Consider the following 21,399-nt stretch of genomic DNA (forward strand, 5'->3'; position numbering starts at 1 on the left):
CCAAAAACTAAATTAAAAAATCAATCTTAGTTGATGAAAATTATGTGAAACAATAAAAGAAATTCTTAATACACTTGATATGTCTTTCAGCTTTTCAATTTTTTTTCAACTAAATAAAACACTGATAATTCCATTTGCTAAACAGCAACATTACATGAATTGTACATACATTATATTACACTATTCAGAAATATTAAAAATCATTATTAAACACATGAAAAACTGTGTATCCTCATTAACAAGGAAAGATAGTCAAATTAACCCAATGATAATTTATTTTCATTTGGACAGTTAGCTGTTGTCAAATGATGTCTATATTATTCAAAATACAGTAAATCAGTTTGTTAATATCTGCAGGTTATGATTATAAGTCTGGCAATAGGTATCAAAAAATTTTTAAGTTAGCCTGGTAGGGCTCCTGGGTGGCTCATTTGTTAAGATCTGACTCTTGATTTTGGCTCAGGTCATCATCTCTGGGGTGTGAGATCAAGCCCTGAAATGGGCTCTGTGCTGGGTGTGAAAACTGCTTAATACTCTCTCCCTCTTCCTCTCATAAAAAAAAGAAAAAAAAAGTTAGCTTGGTAATTTAACTCCTAGTAATCCATCATAATTTAATAGCAATTCAGACAAATGTCTGTTCCCAAAACACTGATCTCAGTATATTTTTAGATAAAAAATTAGAAACAAGTCAAATATCCGTGAATATGATATTTACTTAATAAATCAGTTCATATAAATTTACACTGTTCCATATTTATGTTACAAAACACAATCATTAATAGTCATGAAAAACTTTACGTGAAAAAATATCCTAATGTGAAAGTGCTGGGAAGAATTGTAAGGCTAAATAAAAGACCAACTTCCTCCTGCTCGACCCCTACTCACTTCCTACACTCTTCCTCCCAGAAGAGGAAGTGACCATGATGGAAATGACAAGGACATAGATTCCAGCCCTGGTGAACCAGGATAAATGGTTCCAGTCAGGATAAATGGAGAGCAGAGCTCAAGCCTGCCTGGGCCCCGTCACCAAAACCTGGTGCTCCAGTGCCTGTCAGCCGAGCATCCCCTGATGCCTCCTGGCCCTCAGCAGCCTGGACTTTGCCAGTGTAAGCAGCATTGCCCCACTTTTGCTAGGACTTGACCCTTGCTGCCGACAACAAGCACTGGGCACCTCTGTGAGGCCAGTCTTGCCCACCACTGCTGTCATTAACAGTGAATGTGGAATTACAGATGATTTTTACTATCTTATTTCACATTCTTTATTTTAGACTCCTTATGAGGCTCACAAATCTGCTTGATAATTAGAAGAAATAGCAAGTTAGGTCCATAAAAGCTATGCAGTCAGAATGAGTATGTTGTATGAATTCTGCACAGTAAAGCTACTTTGGGGGGCACCTGGGTGGCTCAGTGGGTTGAGCCTCTGCCTTCGGCTCAGGTCATGATCTCGGGATCCTGGGATTGAGCCCCGCGTCGGGCTCTCTGCTCAGCGGGGAGCCTGCTTCCCCCTCTCTTTCTACCTGCCTCTCTGCATACTTGTGATGTCTCTCTCTGTCAAGTAAATAAATAAAATCTTAAAAAAAAAGTATTTTTTGAAAACTGATATTGAATATTCTTATTGTCCAATTTCTGATGTCTAAATGAGAAAGACTGTCCACCCCTAGAGGAATGAGTAGTCAACATGTGACAGAACAAGGACAGGTATATATATGTCTTTATTTGTCTCCGGCGAGAGTCAATTCATCTCCAGACTATAACAAAAAGGAAACACTGATGTTCTGACAAAGGGGGAAAATGAAAGGAAATCTTTGACTATTTTTTTTTTCTGAAAACCAACATAAGGAATTGTTTGATTCTCATATTCTGCACAACAATTATACGCAGTGACAAATTATTTCTTGAGATTGGTTCCAGGTGCTGCACCTGATGCAAAATAAAGAAACTCAGAGAAAAATGAACAGTTTTCATTTTTTATAAGGATAACGTGAACCAAATGATTAGAACATCTTAAATCCACCGCATTATTTTCCTCTCTCTCCTTTTCTCTGTTTCTCTGTCTCTGTCTCTCTCTCTCTCTCCTCTCCTATTCTCTCCAATTAAGGCAATTTAGTCATGACATATTTTCCCTTTTCCAAAAGAAATGTGTATTCAATAACAAAAGAAAACTATTTTAAAGATGTCAGTTTTTAAAAAGTAACAGTACATGACACTCTTTTTTCAGAAAGAAAATAATTGCTTTAACTGGAGGAAAGGGGAAAATGGTAAATCAAAAGAAGAAAAGGTAAGCTGTAATCTAAAAGGCCTTCCATATCAACAATGATCAAATACCTGCTGTAAAAAATGTGATTAGATAGACTGGTAGATATGGATATAGGTTATGGACATGCACACACACATAATGTGTATGTATATACACATATATGTATGTATATATATACATATTTCCTTGATAGGTTTACATACATATATATAAATAGACATCATATTCAATTTTATATTATATCTTCCTTGAACATTGTTAATGAATAGTAACCAGATGGAGAACTAAAATGCATCATTTTATAATCACTGGAGAAGAAAACAGTATGATATTAAAGATATCTTGTTGTATGTGTTTGGATAATTAACAAAATGATCATCATTTCTCATTTTGTTGCAGCATTCACCCTTCACCGGGATGACAATAGGAAATTGTAGCATGATTGTTTGCAAACTTGCCAAAAGCTTGTTTGGTAAGGTTCACAGAGTAAGGCAACACAAAACCATTTATACTGGAAATCCTTGTGTAAAACATATTCTTGTTTATGCAGTGAAATGCAAGAAGAGGAGAGGAAGAGAAAGAGAGAAAGGCAATATTTTTGTGTCTCTATTACCCTTTATTCATTCATTTCTAAGTCTTCTCCAGTGTCCTTGGAGCCCCCACCCCACCCCCGGCACCCTCCCAGGCACTATAGTCCTCGCACGTGACGTGAAGCACGTGGGGGTAATTGCATTCCTTTACTCTGCTCGCTCTTTGCTGATGGGCACAACTCCTGCCAAATTAACTCAGGTGTATTGATAGGGAATTTCACTGTTTCTAAAAATTCTATTTAAAAAATAAATAAATAAATAAAAATTCTATTTAGATCTAAGTCATCCTCAAAGAGAAAATGTGTTTTTAAAATCTGTGTTCTACTCCATACCACTTAGCCGTTGAGTGTCAGGTTACTGTATTATTTGGATTCCGTCTAGCACAATGAAAACTTTTTTTGGAGAAAGGGAGGATGAAGTTGTTTCAGCCTGCGTAGATGCTCAAAGCACTTTTCCTGGATATAAAAGATTCAGTAATAAAACATCCAAGGAAGTTGGAGTAAGTATTTCTTTCTTTATGTTGCTAAACTTTATCTTACCTTTTTTTTTTTTTTAAGATTTTATTTATTTATTTGGCAGACAGAGATCACAAGTAGGCAGAGAGGCAGGCAGAGAGAGAGGAGGAAGCAGGCTCCCTGCTGGATCCCAAGATCCTGAGATCATGACCTGAGCTGAAGGCAGAGGCTTAACCCACTGAGCCACCCAGGTGCCCCAACTTTATGTTATCTTTTTCTTTTTTAAATAAAAACCTTTGGCTGATGAAGGAGATGCCTGCCAAGTGATTAAAGACAAGTGAATGAAACTTTTAAGGATTCTTAACGAAAAAAATTACTCTGAAATATAAATGTCCCAGACATTTTATCTAAAGTGGAAACATGGGTAATAAGGAGGGCATGGTTGTGATGCGCACTGAGTGTTATACATAACTAATGAATCATCCATTGAACACTGCAGCAAAAATTAATGATGTACTACACAGTGATTAACTGAACATAATAATAAAAAATAAAAAATAAAAAATAAGTGGAAAGGTCTTATCGACTAAGAAACATTGCTATTTGCCTTTGAAAATATTTTTGTTGTTTTATCAAGGGCTAATGATATTTTAGTAAAATATTTGAACCAAGGTTCAAGATAACCAAACCTCCTTTGTTCATTTTTAAATTCATTTACAAATGTATATTTTTTAAATTTTTCTTGTATCTTCATCAATCTTTTAGGCATTGGGAACAGAACAGTAAAAATATTTAAAACCTCAAAATCTCTTCCTTCTACTTACAAAGGACAATGATAAACAGAATAATAAATAGTATTTCAAACAGTGGTGAGTGATAATGAAATAGAGAACTGACATTTGCTCTTTTATAAAAGATGCATGAGGGGTACGTGAGTGGAGATCTGAAGGAAATGAGAGAACACGATGTGGGGGTGTCTGAAAAAGACCATCATGGGTTGAAGAACAGCAACCTCAAAGCCCTGAGTGAGGAGAATCTTCAGTGTGTTCCTGCTACAGCAAGGACCAGTGCGGCTGGAGAAGAAAGAACAAGAAGGAAACTGCAGGATGAAGTCAGACAGGTAGGTGCTGACTGTGGAGTACACATGATATACAGCCTTTGATCATTATAAAAACTTAGACTTTTACAATGAATGAAATGAGGTATAAATTAGACTATTTTGGATAGAGGAGTGGCATAACCAGCCTTTTGTGTTAAAAGAATCGCCAGGGCTGCTGGGTTGGAAATGCACTGTGCCTGTGGAGAGAGGATATTAGTTTGAGAGCCATTAGTTTAGAGATGGCATTTAAAGCAATGAGGTAGATTTAGTCTTAGAATTTCTAGTTACATTTATTCTTCTTCTACCCACTTAAGCCCCCATGTTGCATCACCACTTCCTCATATCAGGGAGATCATATGATAGTTGAAGAATAAATGAAACAAGATGGGATTGGGAGGGAGACAAACCATAAGTGACTCTTAATCTCACAAAACAAACTTAGGGTTGCTGGGGGGAGGGGGTTTGGGAGAAGGGGCTGGGATTATGGACATTGGGGAGGGTATGTGCTTTGGTGAGTGCTGTGAAGTGTGTAAACCTGGTGATTCACAGACCTGTACCCCTGGGGATAAAAATATATGTTTATAAAAAATAAAAAATTAATAAAACAAAACAAAACAAAAAAAGAATTTCTAGTTACAATGCAGGGAGTCCCAAGTGACGGTTGCTCTCAGGGTATCAACAAAAACATACCAGAGGTACATCCTGTTTGTTTGTTTGTTTTTATCAATTAAACAACTGAGGATGCAGAGAAATCCTAATGTTTTGTTTCATTCAAGCTCAAAAAGGTGAAGATGCTTCAATATCTAACATAACTAAATTTCAGTAATATAAGCAGTCTACAAACAAATCAATTTACAGATTCAGAAAGCTCAGCTGATCCCAAACAGAAAATGAGGAGGATAAAAAAGCCTGTCAGTGTTCTATGTAAGTGTTGAATCACTAAATTGTACTCCTGAAACTAATATTATACTATATGATAATTTACAAATTAAAATAAAAATTTAAAAAAAGACATTCCTTGAGACAACAACATCAAACTGATAAAAGTCACTGATAAAAATAAAAAATCTAAAGTAACAAGAAAAAAATGGCACATTGCATAAAGGAAACACCAGTGCAAACAGGTGTGGAAATCATGGAAGTTAGATGTCACAGAATGCAGAAAGAAATACATGAAAAATTTCACATCTGTTCATGATTAGAATTCTAAGCAAACAAGAAATAGAAGGGAACTTCCACATGCTGAAAAGGAGCTTTTACAAGATACCTAATGATGACTATTAAACACTCTTCTTTCTCCAAAAATTTGGAATAAAACAAGGATATCTGATGTTACCATAGCTATTAAAATCATACTAGGGGTCCCAGTTACTGTAACAATGCAAGGAAAAGAAACAAAAGCCATAATAAAATAAGAAGTTATGCTTTATTTGCAGATTACATAATCATTTAGATTGAAAATCTTTTTTATTTAATTTTTAAAAGATTTTATTTATTTATTTGACAGAGATCACAAGCAGGCAGAGAGATAGGCAGAAAGAGAGCAAGGGAAGCAGGCTCCCTGTCAAGCAGAGAGCCCCAAGCGGGGCTCAATCCCAGGACCTTGAGATCATGACCTGAGCCAAAGGCAGAGGCTTTAACCCACTGGGCCACCCAGGTGCCCCCATAGATAGAAAATCTTAAGGAATCCATATATTTAAAAAAAAAACAAAAACAAACAAAAAAAAAAACTCCAGAACTAATATGTGAATTTAGTAAGTTTATGGGATATAACTTTAATATATAAAAATTATTTCTTTAAATATTAATTGCTTTTTTATATAAGAATCAAATAATTATAAAATAAAATTGTAAGCCATTTATTTCACATTGTCTTCAAAGTTATCAAATCTTTAGGAATAAATTTAATAATAATTGTGAAAAACCTTTTTGTTGAACAGAAAAGAACTACTGAGAGAAACTGGAGAAGACCTAAATGAAAAGGTATGCCATCATCAATTGCAAAACTCAGTATTATTAGGATATCAATTCTCTGAAAATTAATCTATTGATAAAATTTAACACCAATAAAAATTTGAACGTTTTTTGTGACATTAACAAACTGATTCTCAAATTTATATGGAAATTCAATTTAGAATACCCAAACAACTTTCAAAGACAGAAAAGAATTGTAGGGATTAAGTAACCCAATTTCGAGACTTACTTTAAAACTCTAGTAATCAATAGAGTATGAAATTAGTGAAATAATAGACATACAGTTTGTGGAATAGAAAAAATAATCCAGAGATCAATTCATGTATGTATTGCCAATGGATTTTCAATGAAGGTACCAAGGTAACTCAGAAATTAAGACTTTAAATTTTGCATATGTTTTATCTTATTCATATAGATGGTACTGAAACTCTAGATATTTGTATGGAAAGAAACAAACATCAAAATATTTGCCTTGTGCTGTACATAAAATTAAACATTTATTAACTTAAAATTATCTTACCTTAATTATCAATTGGTTTTAAAATAAGATTATCTTGGATTATCTGGATTGGTCCAATATAATTTCAAGTGTCCTCAAATGGGGAAGACAGAAACATAAGAGTAATATCAGAGTGATGAATGTAAGCAAGACTTGACTAGCCATTCTTGGCTTTGAACATGGAAAGAAGCCATGAACCAAAGAATGTGGGCAGCCTCCAGAAGCTGGAAAAGATAAGAAAATAAATTTTCCTCTAAAGCCCCGTCAAAGAAATAAGATTAAAAAAAATAAAAAATTAAAAAAAAAAGAGCAAAGAAAAACAAAAAACAAAAATGACCCTGATAGCGCTTTGATTTTATTCCAGTGAGACTCATTTTGGAATTTGACCTCCAAAACTGAAAGATAATAAATTGTTGCTTAAAAAAATAGATCATAAGATTAAATGCAAATGCAAATACCATGCAACTTCTAAAAGAAAATGTTAAGAGAAAATCTTTTCAACTCTGGGAAAGGGTAGCATTTCTACACAGGAATTTCTTCTCAGTATTCCTGACAAAGTATACATATTTTCCCAAGTCCAAAAATTAGAGAAAAAAATAAGTTGAAAGACTGCAAAAAAAAAAAAAAAAAGAAAAGTATTGTAATTCTGAAAGTATGACATGTTACTAATAACATAAAGACAAAACTTGCAGACATCCACTAATATCAAATTGTGGAGAAAAGGCAGAAAACACTAACATATGACCATAAAGTTCAAGGCCAATATCTGTGTGAACTGAGTCAAGAACATGTAGTAGAGAAGCAGTCACTATGCTTGCAACAGTTGCCATGTTTTATGTATGTGTTTGGTTCTATCTGTTGCAAACAGGAAAACATTCTTGCCCATAAAATAACTTTTAATAAGTTTAAGGGCATAGCATACCTTTTGCAAACCCTGAGTAGTGTTCTAAGAAATAATGTCTTAAAAGAAAGAAAGAAAGAAAGAAAGAAAGAAAGAAAGAAAGAAAGAAAGAAAGAAAGAAAGAAAAGAAATAATGTCTTTAAATTGGCAATTTCAGCAAGTAATTTTGTATGACATTATTAAACTTGCTATAGATCCAAATGTTGCATTTTTCAAATGTTACATGCTAATATCCACAGGTTCACCGTTTGGATATCCACTATAAAATTTACTTCCTTCTGACTCCTTTAAATGGAAGTATTACAAAGTAAAGAAGATGCAGATACTATTGTGGAATATTCCAGCATGAAATTGGAAACTATTCTAAACTCTAAATCATCAAAAGTAATACCAAATTCAGTGGCAAAGCCAAATCAGGGCAAGCAAACAATAGTTTCATGATTTAAAAAGGAAATAAGTTTGTGCTTTGGGAGACCGTTTTCCATTGGGGTAGACATTAACAACAACTAATTTTCTCCCAGTGGCATTCTCAAGTATTTTTGTCTAAGCAAGCAGGCAAAGAAGTTAGAAATCTCTTCCTCCCCAAAGATTTGTTTTTGCTTAGTTTCCCAGGATGCTAAAGATAAGGATACCCCCCCTCCCACCTTGAATAAATTTTGTAACATTCCAGAATAAGAAAAATAGTTACCTCCCTCAAGAGTTGCATATATCCTTATATTTTGGGGGTAATAGAGATGATGTCTCTCTAGAAAGAAGGATGGACAGATCTGCTTACAGCATCCCTTATTCTTATAAGGAATGAAATCAGGCTCCCTAATAACAGTATTCCTTTCCTATTACACACTCTATTGTGTGCCTACAGAGCAACTAGCTTTTTTTTTTTAATCACATCACCCTGGGGGATGAGGGTGGGTTGACTGGTCCAACAATGGTACTTTAGCTACTACTATTGCTGTGAGTAACAAACTGGATTCTTGTGCTTTCTGTCAATATATACTAAACTGTGGCAAGCTAACTGATTAGACTGTAGGCAATGAAACCTTTAGATACTTTACATGTTCTCAAACTATAAAGAAACATGTATGGTAACACTCAATTTGAAGATTCTTTGTATCATCTTTTTTAAAATTTTAGAATAAAGAAAAGAATTTGAATGGAGACTGAGAAAGAATAACCAATGCACTAGGAGTTCTACCAAAAGAGAGTGGTGCCCTAGAAAGTCAACTTCAATGAGTATACTGTGTCAAATATTGTTGCAATCGTGTAAAATATGGATGGATATCTGATCATCGGACGTAATAGTACAAAGGTGATTAGTGACTTGGCAAGAGCGCTCTCAGTGGAGAGACAGAAATGGAAGACTAACCAGTGGGGGTTTAAGAGAGAGGAGTAGAACACATGGGATAACCAAAATGGATATTCTCATTTTAGAGTTGAAGGAGCTGAGGGTCAGGAAATTTGAAAGACTTTATCTCAAAAGACTTTATCCTAAAAAAAAAAAAAAAAAAAAAATTCTCTAGTAACTAGCAATGTTAAGAGACTGTTTCTGTCAGTTTCTCTTTTCATTATAGCATGCAACGTACTACATAGAATGCTAGAGCTGTCAGGACCTTCATTCTCCCAACAGAAGAGAATTTAGAAGTCACTTGTGAATTAATAGCACTATTCTGAATTATGATTGAGATGGACTTTGCATTGGCTAGCTATACTTTTAGGTTAATGAAGATATATTAGATTTAAAATGATGGCTAGGTGATTTACATTTCAATTGACTCTGGGAATTTAGGGTTTATTGCCTGGGGAAAACCTTAATTCTCATATATTATGATTGACTACTCCATTGTTAAGGGATATAATTTGATTTTAGCTAGGTATTACAATGCAATTTAGCTTTTTTTCTCCTTAGGTGTCCTTCTTTTTATTTTATTATTATTATTTTTAATATAGAGTAGAATCTACTTTGGTCCTTGCATAATTATGTGCCAGAATGGCTCAAATCACACAGCTGCTCTCCAATTCCAGAGAGTTTTGGTTAATGCAACATCTGCCTTCTCTGTCTTGTGCTTGCCCATGTATTAATACTCAGCTTTGTGCAGCTCACAGAATCTCTCAAGCATATAATAAATAAGTTCCAATGAATTAGAACCTTCTGCTTCAGCTGATATTAGTTTTTGTTGTTGTTTTGTTTTTCTCTTGGCTAGTTTAAAATTTCTCCTGTTCTCTCAGAATAGCCCAAATAGTCAAGGATTAAAATTAGTTTTTAAAAGGTTAGTGTTTCTTTCCTTTTTTTTTTTTTTTTTCTCTCCTCCAGAAAACTTCAGCATCTCCTTTCATGGAATAATAACTGTTTAACAATAACAACTTTAAAAACTTGTTAAATAAATAAATAAATAATAAAATAAACACTTGTTAACTGTTTAATAAGTTTAAGGACAAAAGATTAGAATATGAGCATTTTGTCACCCCACTAAAAGTGATTTTCCTTTCATAGTGAGCTGGGACATACTATAATGAAGTTGTTCTGAAAATCAGAATTAAAATTTTTAAATTTCATTCTATTTTGGAAGGTATATATTTTCTCGCTACACACTGTAAAACAATTAAAAACCAAAAATATGTAAAATATGATTTTCCCTCGATGGAATTTCTATTTAAAGAGGAAAAAGTAAAGAGGAGGACTACACTACTAACTTTCATCTTTGTAGGACAGATTCTATGTGACCACTACTTTTTTTAAATCTCCAGGGAAAATAAATATTACAACCAGGGTAATTTACAGATACACCAATTTCTGTTTTGTTTTGGTTTATTTCTTAATCATATATACTGATTTCTGTTCCAAGAGTTCAGGCAAGTACGTGGACCTCCTCAGCAGCAATCCTTTTTGCTGCAGGCCAAAAACCAATAAATAGCCTTCCAATATGGCTTTTGCATTTCAGTTTTTCTCTGTATCTTTGTAGGAGTATGCTGGAATGGAGAGGTGAGAAGATAAGGCATTCAGGGAAAGAGAATCCATAATTTGCCCAGAGATGGAATTTTATAGATTCCTTGACTTTTGTAATTCCCCAGTTTGGTAGCAGTTCTTCTTGGTGAGAAGAAGCTTGCAGGAAGTTCACAGGTTGTCTGAATCCCCGGTGTGCAGGTCTCCAGGCTCAGCAAAGATCATGAGATATTAGGTCGTGACTAAGCTTCCAGTCTCAAATGATTGGTCTTGAGTAGTAAGTATACCAGCATAGAGATCTTCACCTAGCTTTGGACATTAGAAGGACGTCCCAATAAGAATAAATTGAATTTCAACAGCTAGGACATATACAGGTTTGGAATCTTATATAATCAGATTTAAGAAAGATAAATACTATGACATTTTCTATATAAAGTATATCTAACATGTCAACTAAAATGATGATTTTTATTAAATTAAAATTTGAATTACACATACTTAAAACTTTCTGGGAATAAATTATTTTATTTCACTTGCATTTCATACAACCTTCATAATCACATCACATGAATATAGATACTACCATCCTCCATTTTAAAGATTCATAGATTTGGGGCACATGCGTGGCTCAGTCATTAAACATCTGCCTTTGGTTCAAGGCATGATCCCAGATTCCTGGGATGGAGCCCTGCATCGGGCTCCCTGCTCAGCGGGAAGCCTGCTTGACCCTCTCCCACTCCCCCTGCTTGTGTTTCCACTCTCGCTGTCTCTGTCTCTGTCAAATAAATAAATAAGTAATTCTTAAGAAAAAAAAAAGATTCATAGGTTTGTACTGAAAACGTTAAATGACTTATCTAAGAAGTGTAGGAAAAAATTTAATTGCTATTTGATTCCAAAGTCTTCCCACGATATTTCAAAGAGATACTTCTTTTTTTCCCAAAGACTTTATTTGCCAGAGATAGAAAGAGAGGGAGAGCATGAGCAGGGGGAGCAGCAGGCAGAGGGAGAAACAGGCTCCCCACTGAGCAAGGAGCCCAATGTGGGACTCAATCACAGAGCTCTGGGATCATGACCTGAGCTAAAGTCAGATGCTTAACTGACTGACCCACACAGGTGTCCCTCCAAGAGATACTTTTACTTTAGGGAGTAATCACAGTTTGTCAAGGCCTCATGTGGAAATTCAACTGGAATAATAATGTTGGCTTTTTATGAAGATTTTACCTATCTTCCCCACAGGAAGAGATAGAGGCTTCCCTGTAGGTATCCTTTTGGAGTCAACCAGCCTTTCTACCGAAAACACACTTTATTTTACTCCATGTCTTAAGTTAAAGGAACCAAACTGTTCAGAGACTTTGTGATTTCCTAGTTCTGACTGTAACCCATGAGAAATTTAATTATTGGGTTCAGAACTGGAAGTCCTTGCATGCTGAACCAAGGTTGATTCTTCTCAGTAATATTAATAACATTTTTATGTCTGTCTTCCATATGTTCATCTCTCAATTTGTTCCAAACTCATGAAGGTACAAAAGGGTACTATTATTTGGTCCCCATCATACTCTACCAACCTATGTTTGAATAGTAACTTTCAAGTTCCTGTACCTAAATATATTCAGTAGTTCATGTGAACTCTTTCAACTGCAAATGATAGAACTCTGAGTCAATCTAAATTTGGTCATGATAAAAAGGTTCATCAATCAAATTTCAAGAGAGCCTGGGTTGCAAGCAGGTAGCGGGAATGCTGAGATCATGGACTTGAATCTTCTGATCTCTTATCTCAGCTTATTTTTATGTTTCCTTTACTGTAAACTCTCCACGTGATGGGAAACAGGGCCATGATGCTTCAAATGTTTAAGTCTGTACTTTGGTTTTTATAGATACCATAGCTGCAGACAGAGTAGGTAATAATAATAAAGTAACAATATCAACTAATATTTATACTTTAAATGTGCTAAGCATTTTAGATACAGTAAATCTTGTTATCCTCACAAATACCTTACAAGATACTCTCAACAGCATTGCACAGTTCATAGCCGGGCAGCCAGTATTGGATCAGTGGCTTTCTTATACACCAATAATGAAAATACAGAAAGGGAAATTAGAGAATCGATTCCATTTACTATAGCACCAAGAACCATAAGATACCTGGGAATAAACCTAACCAAAGAGGTAAAGGATCTGTACTCGAGGAACTATAGAACACTCATGAAAGAAATTGAAGAAGACACAAAAAGATGGAAGACCATTCCATGCTCTTGGATCAGAAGAATAAACATTGTTAAAATGTCTATACTGCCTAGAGCAATCTATACTTTTAATGCTATTCCGATCAAAATTCCACTGGTATTCTTCAAAGAGCTGGAGCAAATAATCCTAAAGTTTGTATGGAATCAGAAGAGACCCTGAATCACTAAGGAAATGTTGAAAAACAAAAATAAAACTGGGGGCATCACGTTACCTGATTTCAAGCTTTACTACAAAGCTGTGATCACCAAGACAGCATGGTATTGGCATAAAAACAGACACATAGACCAGTGGAAAGCAATTGTGAATGTGCTCAGAGTTGGCTTGCCAATCTACACTGCTTCTTCCAATTATATACTTCCTCTCTTAATCTGATTAAAAACGCAAAACTGACAGAATTTGGGTATTTTTTAAAATTTTTTCTAACCATACTGATTTCTAATATAGGCTTCGCTGCATGACTACACAATTAAATGTCATCTGTAGTTACATGTATAAGTTTGACTTTAAAACAAACTATTTGACAAAAAAAAGGGTTTTGATCATTTTTTTTTATTTTATGAAATATCCATGCTGAGTTTTATTTCTCAAAATTCACTTATTGCAATGTAGACACTGTTGTTTACTGGATAATTCATTGACATGGGTTATGAAAGTTTTCTTTCATAAGAAAGAAATCCACATAAAGTAAAATATACAATTATGAATATATTTAATGGAAATGACACAATGTATCACTTCTCTAATCCTTGATATTCTGCCATGAAATTTAACTTGGCATTGACTTAAAATCGGAACTTTGGCATTTCTGATTATAACAAATGTTAGCAATACCTCTTAATTCTTGGTGAAGGTATGTAGTTGAAAGAGAAGAAAATTTTGTTTTGGTTGAGAAGGATCCAAAACAAGAACATGTTTATAAAAATAAAGGCAATACTCTCATGCATATTGTTACCTTTAGTCAAGTGAATATATTTTAATAACACAAATCAGGGAATATGAATTATGCTTATATCTTAGGGATTCTTAGGGATGACAGAACATTTGAAATGTGGACTGTCTCAAAAACTTAGAATATTTGGTTGCTTTATAGGGTTATTTATCAAGATTAAATGCAAATATGACTTATATTTTGGTCTTTCCTCTGAATTGGAGTAGAAAGCATTAAAATCTTCCGACTAATAAGAAGCAAAATGCAGGGGTGCCTGGGTGGCACAGTGGGTTAAAGCTTCTGCCTTCGACTCAGGTCATGATCCCAGAGTCCTGGGATGGAGCCCCGAATAGGGCTTCTCTGCTCAGCAGGGAGCCTGCTTCCTCCTCTCTCTCTTTCTGCCTGCCACTCTGCCTACTTATAATCTCTGTCTGTCAAATAAATAAATAAAATCTTTAAAAAAATAAAGAAGCAAAATGCATTTTTTAAAGTAGGGTTTTCTTCAATTTTGATAGTACCAGTTAAATGGGATCTTGAAAAACATTAATCTTAAACATACTTTTTTATTGGTTTCAGCAACTTTCCAGCATGTGCCACCACCTATTCAAATTGGAATTTCTCTTTTTTCAATCTTTTTTTCATTCCCTTCTTCTGTGCCTCCCACCCAGGTCCACTGTCATAAAATTATTTTTCTGTTATGAATAAAAATAAAACAAACAAGAAAGAGATATAGAAGGGTGATTCCATTTATATAGTCTATTGAATTAAAATTGCCATGCCCAAGTGTGCCTTGAATATTTCTACAACAAAATCCTTCCATGGCCATCATTCCTGAATATCCACATACTTTAATTCTTGCATGAAAATGAATTTGCAGTATCAAGGCTTTAACTTTACATATTTCCCCCCCCCAAAAAAAACCCATAATTTGGTAAATCTTTTTCCTCATTTTGCCTCTGTATATTTTAGACATATGCTGACATCTTAAAAGTTCTGTGATTTAATCCAGAACATACAATTACAAGGTTGAGTTCAAGCAACATCAGTACAAAAGTCTTGTCCCTTTTTACTGCTTCAAACTCTCTATGATGTTAGTGTGTCAATTAATTATCCTTTAAGAAATTTCTCCAATTCATTTCCTTCAAGGAAGCTATTCAGTGTTGTACTCACTAAAACTGATTCCAAAAGTAATATTTCCATATACTTTAGAATGTACTCATTCTGTAAAAAAGGGGGGGGGGCAAAACAAAACAAGCAACTAAAATAAACCAACAACAACAAAGTCTTCTACTTTCTCAGTTATGCCAGAGATATGGTTTGAGGGTTGATTATTTTTCAAGTAACAATGAAGAATAGCAGGACTGACTTAAGTCAATAAATTTTTAATATATATCTTTACCATTTAAGACTGTTTTTGTTTGGGTTTTCTATCCTACAAGCCAAAAACATGCTCTCTGATTCTCAAGGCTCACTGGCTATCCTGGTATTTAACTATGAATAGTAATACACACATTATTAAGAGAAGACTTTCTGGATCTACAACACTGCTCCCCTCCTGATATTGTTATAGTCTTGCTCTGTTTGGCCATCTGGTTAGTTTCTGAGAATTTTCTTTTCAGATTTCAGAAGAAATTTTCCTTCTTCAGTTAAATAATCATAAGTGCAGATGTATTTGAAGGCAAGGTAGGTAATGTGAAGTTGTAATGCCGAGGGTAATGAGAAAGTGTTTGCGCCGGGTATGAGAGTAGGGCATTCTTTTCAGACATCGATTTGAATTTGGTGGGTCATAGCCCTTTCAAATGAAAGAATAGAACAGAACAGGACAGAACAGAATAGGTCAGAACACACCTCATAAATGTAGTAAGGGTAAAGACTGTATTTGTGTGCATGTGCATGTATGTGAGTGATGGGGTTGGTGGGGAGGGAGAGAGCATAGTCTGGTAATAATATAAAATATATCTCTTACTGTGGGTATTTTCAAATTTTGAGACATACTGAAGCAGGTAGCATCTGCTCCATTTAGAAACATTCAAATTTAAAACAAATAAATAAAATACTACTTTTGCCACAGAAAATACATATTCAGGTGGAACCCAGTCTAGATAGCAGCCAGTATGTGAATCCAAGTTGAATTTTCATGTACAATGCTAATTTATTTTCTAATTAAAGATGGTCAAGAGTGGATATTTTGGAATTGAATTGTTTACATTGTATTTACCAGTGCTTCTTAAAGCTCCAGTACATCCTAAACTTATTGAGGAGATTATAATTGTTACTAGGTCATCTTCATTTAGTTGGCTCCATTTTTCACTTCTCCCTTAGTAGTTTAGATGCACTGTGTACTTTTATATTCAAAATATAGTCACTAGGTAACAAATTGATAATGCCATATAAAAAACACTGTCTCATAAGATGTGTGAAACATCAGAATTTTTTCAACTACTTTAACATAATATGTTGATATGTTCAATGCAAGATTATGTACCGAAACTTTCTGATCTCCTGAATTCTTTCCTCTGAGTGAATGCATTGTTTTCTTGCCCATAGGTAATTTGAAAAACAAATATGTTCTTTTTCCTTTGAAGAAAAACAACATGAATTCAAAATGCTTACATGAAATATCTTTCATCAATGTAAAGAGTCTAAATTCCCAAACTAAGTTTCCATAAGCATTGTAACTGATGACTGTTATTCAAGATAACATTTTAAATCAAATATTCAGAAAATCTGAAAAAAATAAAAATCAATTCACTCTAGAAAATTCAAAAAACAATCTCTAAATCTTCTCCCTTACTAAACAAGATATTTGTAATCTAGAAATGAAATACCCTACTTTAACTTTGATTATAAAACTTAAAATATTAGAAAAAACAATGAACTTAAGAAATAGAACTGCATATCAAAGTATTTTTTCTCATGATAATTAAAATTTTGCTTTCTCACTTAGAGTCAATCCCTCATTTTAATAATTCACAAAATATACTGTTCCAGTCTTATATATATACATAAACACTTGTAAACATAAATACTAAATTCAGAAGGATATGAATAAGATTAATTTAGAAACCAAGAGCATGGAAGAACAGTTACCACATTTTACAAGCAATCGTCTGAACTCCTACTTTGGAGTTCATTGTGGTATAGGAGCCCACATTTCCCATGCCACTTGGTCCACAAAGTCTTTGCAACCCTGAAACAATCAAAGGCCAACATTGTCATGAAATAGATCTGGCCACCATCACTTTGGGTTTCATTTCGGACCCGTCTACAGACGTCTGGGCCATCTTCTGGATGTTTGGAGGAAAGTTTTGGTGGATGTTCTCTTGGATTGGTAGCCTTTTTTTTTTCTTCAACTCTTCTGTTTTTCTCAATTTCATTCTTTGATGCTCGGGGTTCCTTGAATGATGAAGTTATTTTGCTAATCTTATTGACAAATATTCTGTTCCACCTGGCTGAGCCATGTTTTCATGGGTTTTTGTATCTTTAGAGCATGTGAGAAGAATCCTTTCCTGTACTGCTTCTTCTGGTTCTAACTACTGCTAAAGCCTGCTTCTTTGTCCCATCATATTTTTCTTTTTATGCTCTTTTGTGCTTTATGCTCTTCCTCCTACACAGACTCCTCTTCCTCCACATAGGCTCATCTTTCAATCTCAAAGTCAGAATGAGTTCTGGGTGTTTGGGGCAGAGGGATAATTTCCCTACTGTTCCAGTTTTTAATTTGGATTTGTTTTCTTTTTTCATGGCACCAAAGAGAATCAATGTAAGCTTTTCAGCCTTTTTTTTTTTTCTTCCTACATTTCAAAAGTGATTTCCAGTCTTTTTTTAGTTCTGGTATCTCTCTGGGCTTTACAGATTTTATCAACCCTTTAAATCTGTCTTTGTTTCCTCATTTCCAAGTTCTCAAGTAGTTTCTTCCATTGACATGCCATCTAACACACTCTTTGATTTTGTTTCTGATGTGCAAGCATCTAAAACATCTGGAGATGATGACTCTGATAGAGCTTTGAGACTTTTAACCTCTCAGAGATTTCTGAGTTCCCTTTTGCTATTAACTGGGCAACCAATGATTAAAAGTTCTCTGGCTTTTTGTCAATGTTTCAGCCTTCTTCATTTGCTTCAAGGATTCTTCTCAACCAGATCGGTCGAATCAAGGAAACTGTCATCATCATTACCATAAAAATCTGTTTTCTGAGTCTCTGGCTTTCTTTCTCCAAGAATCTGCCTCCTGACTTGGAAATCTCTGAGTATGTAAGATCCAACAAGCTTCCAGTGAACACTATCATTGCCTCCTTTCTCTTTTTTGAGCCAATGGCTTCAATCCTCAATTGTTTTTTGGTTGAATCTAATTTTACCCTGCAGAGAGAGAACATCCTTTGTTACTGCTTCACCAGTGTCTTCAATTGCCTTACTACTCACTTGGATCCTATCTCTGTCTTCCTCTGGTCCTTGCAGAATAAAGAGGTGGTGCCACTTTCAAAGCTAAGAACATGCTCCTTGGGGACCAGACAATAGTGCTATGTCATTTGGATTTGTGTCTTCCCTAGACACTTCCTAGAACATAGAGTTAGAAGACAGATCCATGGCAATAGCATTTCATTTCAGGGAAGGTTGTTCTGGAAAATATGTTGCAGTTGACAGTGACCTGAAAAGGCAGCAACTCATCACTTTGGGCTACAGATGTCATAGATAGGTGTTGCTTTTCAGGGTCCATAGGCTGCAGGGGCCTGTGGGTCAGGAAACATGGCTGACTCCCCCATGGGTCCCTGAGAAGGGGGTCCAGCAGTGCCGTGGGCTTTTCCTTCTTCACTTCTTCAGGGTTTGAGGGACTGATGGCCAGGTTTTCCCTGAGGCAATAGCAAGGCTGGCTTCTTGAAGTCTCCATAGAGTGCTTTGACACTGGGAACTCTGATAAGGAGGAGGAAATCACAATGGAATTTTGATTCACTGGTTCTCTTAAAAACAATGGAAATAATAACAGGAAAATTAACATTCATTTTTCAAGAGGAGATTTGAATAAGGCATGTATTTTGGGCTTTACTATGGAGTAAGGAATTATGAGGCAGAAATATGATTATACAGTTATTATTCAAATTTGTATACAGGTGAGATCAATCACATTTCATACAAAATGTGACCTTTGGAAGGGAAATAACAGCTTAAACTTGATATATGAAAGCAAAAGGTGCAATCCATCCATTTACATTGTTGGTGGAAAGAGATGAGTTCTGTCCTCAGCCCACATATCAGAAACTAAAAATAGGAAGCCTTTAATTCAGTAAAAATATTTTGAGTTGTGGTGCCTGGGAGGCTCAGTCATTAAGTGTCTGCCTTCACCTCAGGTCGTGATCCCAGGTTTCTGGGATTGAACCCCTCATCAGGCTCCTTGCTCAGCGGGAATGCTGCTTCTCCCTCTCCTACTCCTCCTGCTCCTGTTCCCTCTTTCACTCTCTCTCTTTCTGCCAAATAAATAAATAAAATCTTCAAAAACAATCTCTTAAGTAAACAGTATTTACTATAAAAAAACTATGTTTTTTTAACCTTTAAGAAACACTATTTATGTATTTTTATGTATTTTTTATTATGTTCAGTTAGCCACTGTACAGTACATCACAAGTTTTTGATGTAGTATTCAGTGATTCCTTAGTTAGTTATAACACTCAGTGCTCATCACAACAAGTGCCCTCCTTAATACCTACCTCCTTAATACCCCCACTCCTCTGCCCTGTGATACCCTCAGTTTGTTTCTTGGGGTCCATAGTCTCATGGTTCACTTCCCTCTCTGATTTCTCCCCCTTCAGATTTCCCTTCCATCCCCTATGGTCCTCTGTGCTATTGCTTGTTTTCCACATATAAGTGAAACCATATGATAATTGTCTTTCTCTGCTTGACTTACTTCACTTAGCATAATCCCCTCCAGTTCCATCCACGTGGATGTAAACGGTGGATATTCATCCTTTCAGATGGCTGAGTAATATTCCATTGTATATATGAACTACATCTTCTTTATCCATTAATCAGTTGAAGTCCTGGGTCCTTCCACAATTTGGCTATTGTGGACATTGCTATGAACATTGGGGTACATGTGGCCCTTCTTTTCACTACATCTGTATCTTTGGGGTAAATACCTAGTAGGGCAATTGCTGGGGTGTGAGGTAGCTCTATTCTTAACATCATGAGGAACCTCCAAACTCATTATCAGAGTGACTGTACCAGCTTACATTCCTACCAACAATGTAAGAGGGTTCCCCTTTCTCCACATCCTTGCCAACATTTGTTGCTTCTTATCTTGTTAATTTTTGCCACTCTAACTGTTGTAAGGTGGTATCTCATTGTGGTTTTGATTTGTATTTCCCTAGTGATGTTGAGAATTTTTTCATGTGTCTGTTAGCCATTTGTATGTCTTCTTTGGGGAAGTGTCTGTTTATGTCTTCTGCCCATTGTTTGACTGGGTTATCTGTTTTTTGAGTGTTGAGTTTGAGAAGTTTTTTATAGATCTTGGATATCAGGCTTTATCTGTAATGTCATTTTCAAATATCTTCTCCCATTCTGTGGGTTGCCTCTTAGTTTTGTTGACTATTTCCTTTGCTGTGCAGAAGCTTTTGATCTTGATGAAGTCCCAAAAGTTCATTTTTGCTTTTGTTTCACTTACCTTTGGATTCGTGTCTTGAAAGAAGTTATTGTGGCCGATGCTGAAGAGGTTACAGCCTATGTTCTCCTGTAGGATTTTGACAGATCCCTGTCTCACATTGAGCTCTTTTATCCATTTTGAATTTATCTTTGTGTATGGTGTAAGGGAACTATGTGGATTTAAGTGGCAATATTAGGCTTAAACTCACTCTGGTGGCTATTCCAAGACATACACTAATTTAAATTGTTAGCCAGATCCTGTACAATCCATGAGAAATCACAAGCAGAGATGTTAAGCAGATTTATTTACCCTGGGCTTGGTCAGGATCTTGTTCACACTTCTCCTTGCTCACTAGGATTCCTTTACACCTACCTCAAATTGAGGCATACTTGTCACATTGAAATGTCAGAGCACCTAAGCCTCTGGAACAGATGAGTGAAGGACAGGCCCTCATATGAGATCCTTGGATGATTGATAGCAGGCTGCTATGAGATTGCTGTGTGCCGGTGAGTGTATACATGGCCATGTGTGTACTGGGGTGGCTTTAGGGAGCTGGGGGATCTCTTCCCATCTGCCCTACCCAATTATGAGGTTGCAGGACTCAACTAGAAGGTTAGTAATCCCATATCTGCTTGACAATATCTTATTAGTTTCAGATATATATTATAGTAATTTGATCTTTATAAATATTATAAAATGATGTCCAAGTTTAGTTATCATCTATCACCATACAAAGTCATTACAATATTATTGAGTATATTTCTTATGGTGTACATTACATCCCCATGACTTATTTCATAACTAGAAGTTTGTACCTCTTATCCTCTTTACCTATTTTGCCTATGCTCCATTCCCTCCCCACTCTGGTAATTACCACTTTGTC

At 35.3% G+C, this 21,399-nt stretch overlaps 1 pseudogene; it reads right to left on the reverse strand.

Annotated features, from left to right (window-relative positions):
- Positions 1–17,427: 17,427 nt before the first annotated feature.
- On the reverse strand, positions 17,428–18,258 carry LOC132026006 (kanadaptin-like; annotated as a pseudogene).
- Positions 18,259–21,399: the final 3,141 nt, after the last annotated feature.

Source organism: Mustela nigripes, chromosome 10 (assembly GCF_022355385.1).
Source record: "Mustela nigripes isolate SB6536 chromosome 10, MUSNIG.SB6536, whole genome shotgun sequence".
NCBI classification, from domain to species: Eukaryota; Metazoa; Chordata; class Mammalia; order Carnivora; family Mustelidae; genus Mustela; species Mustela nigripes.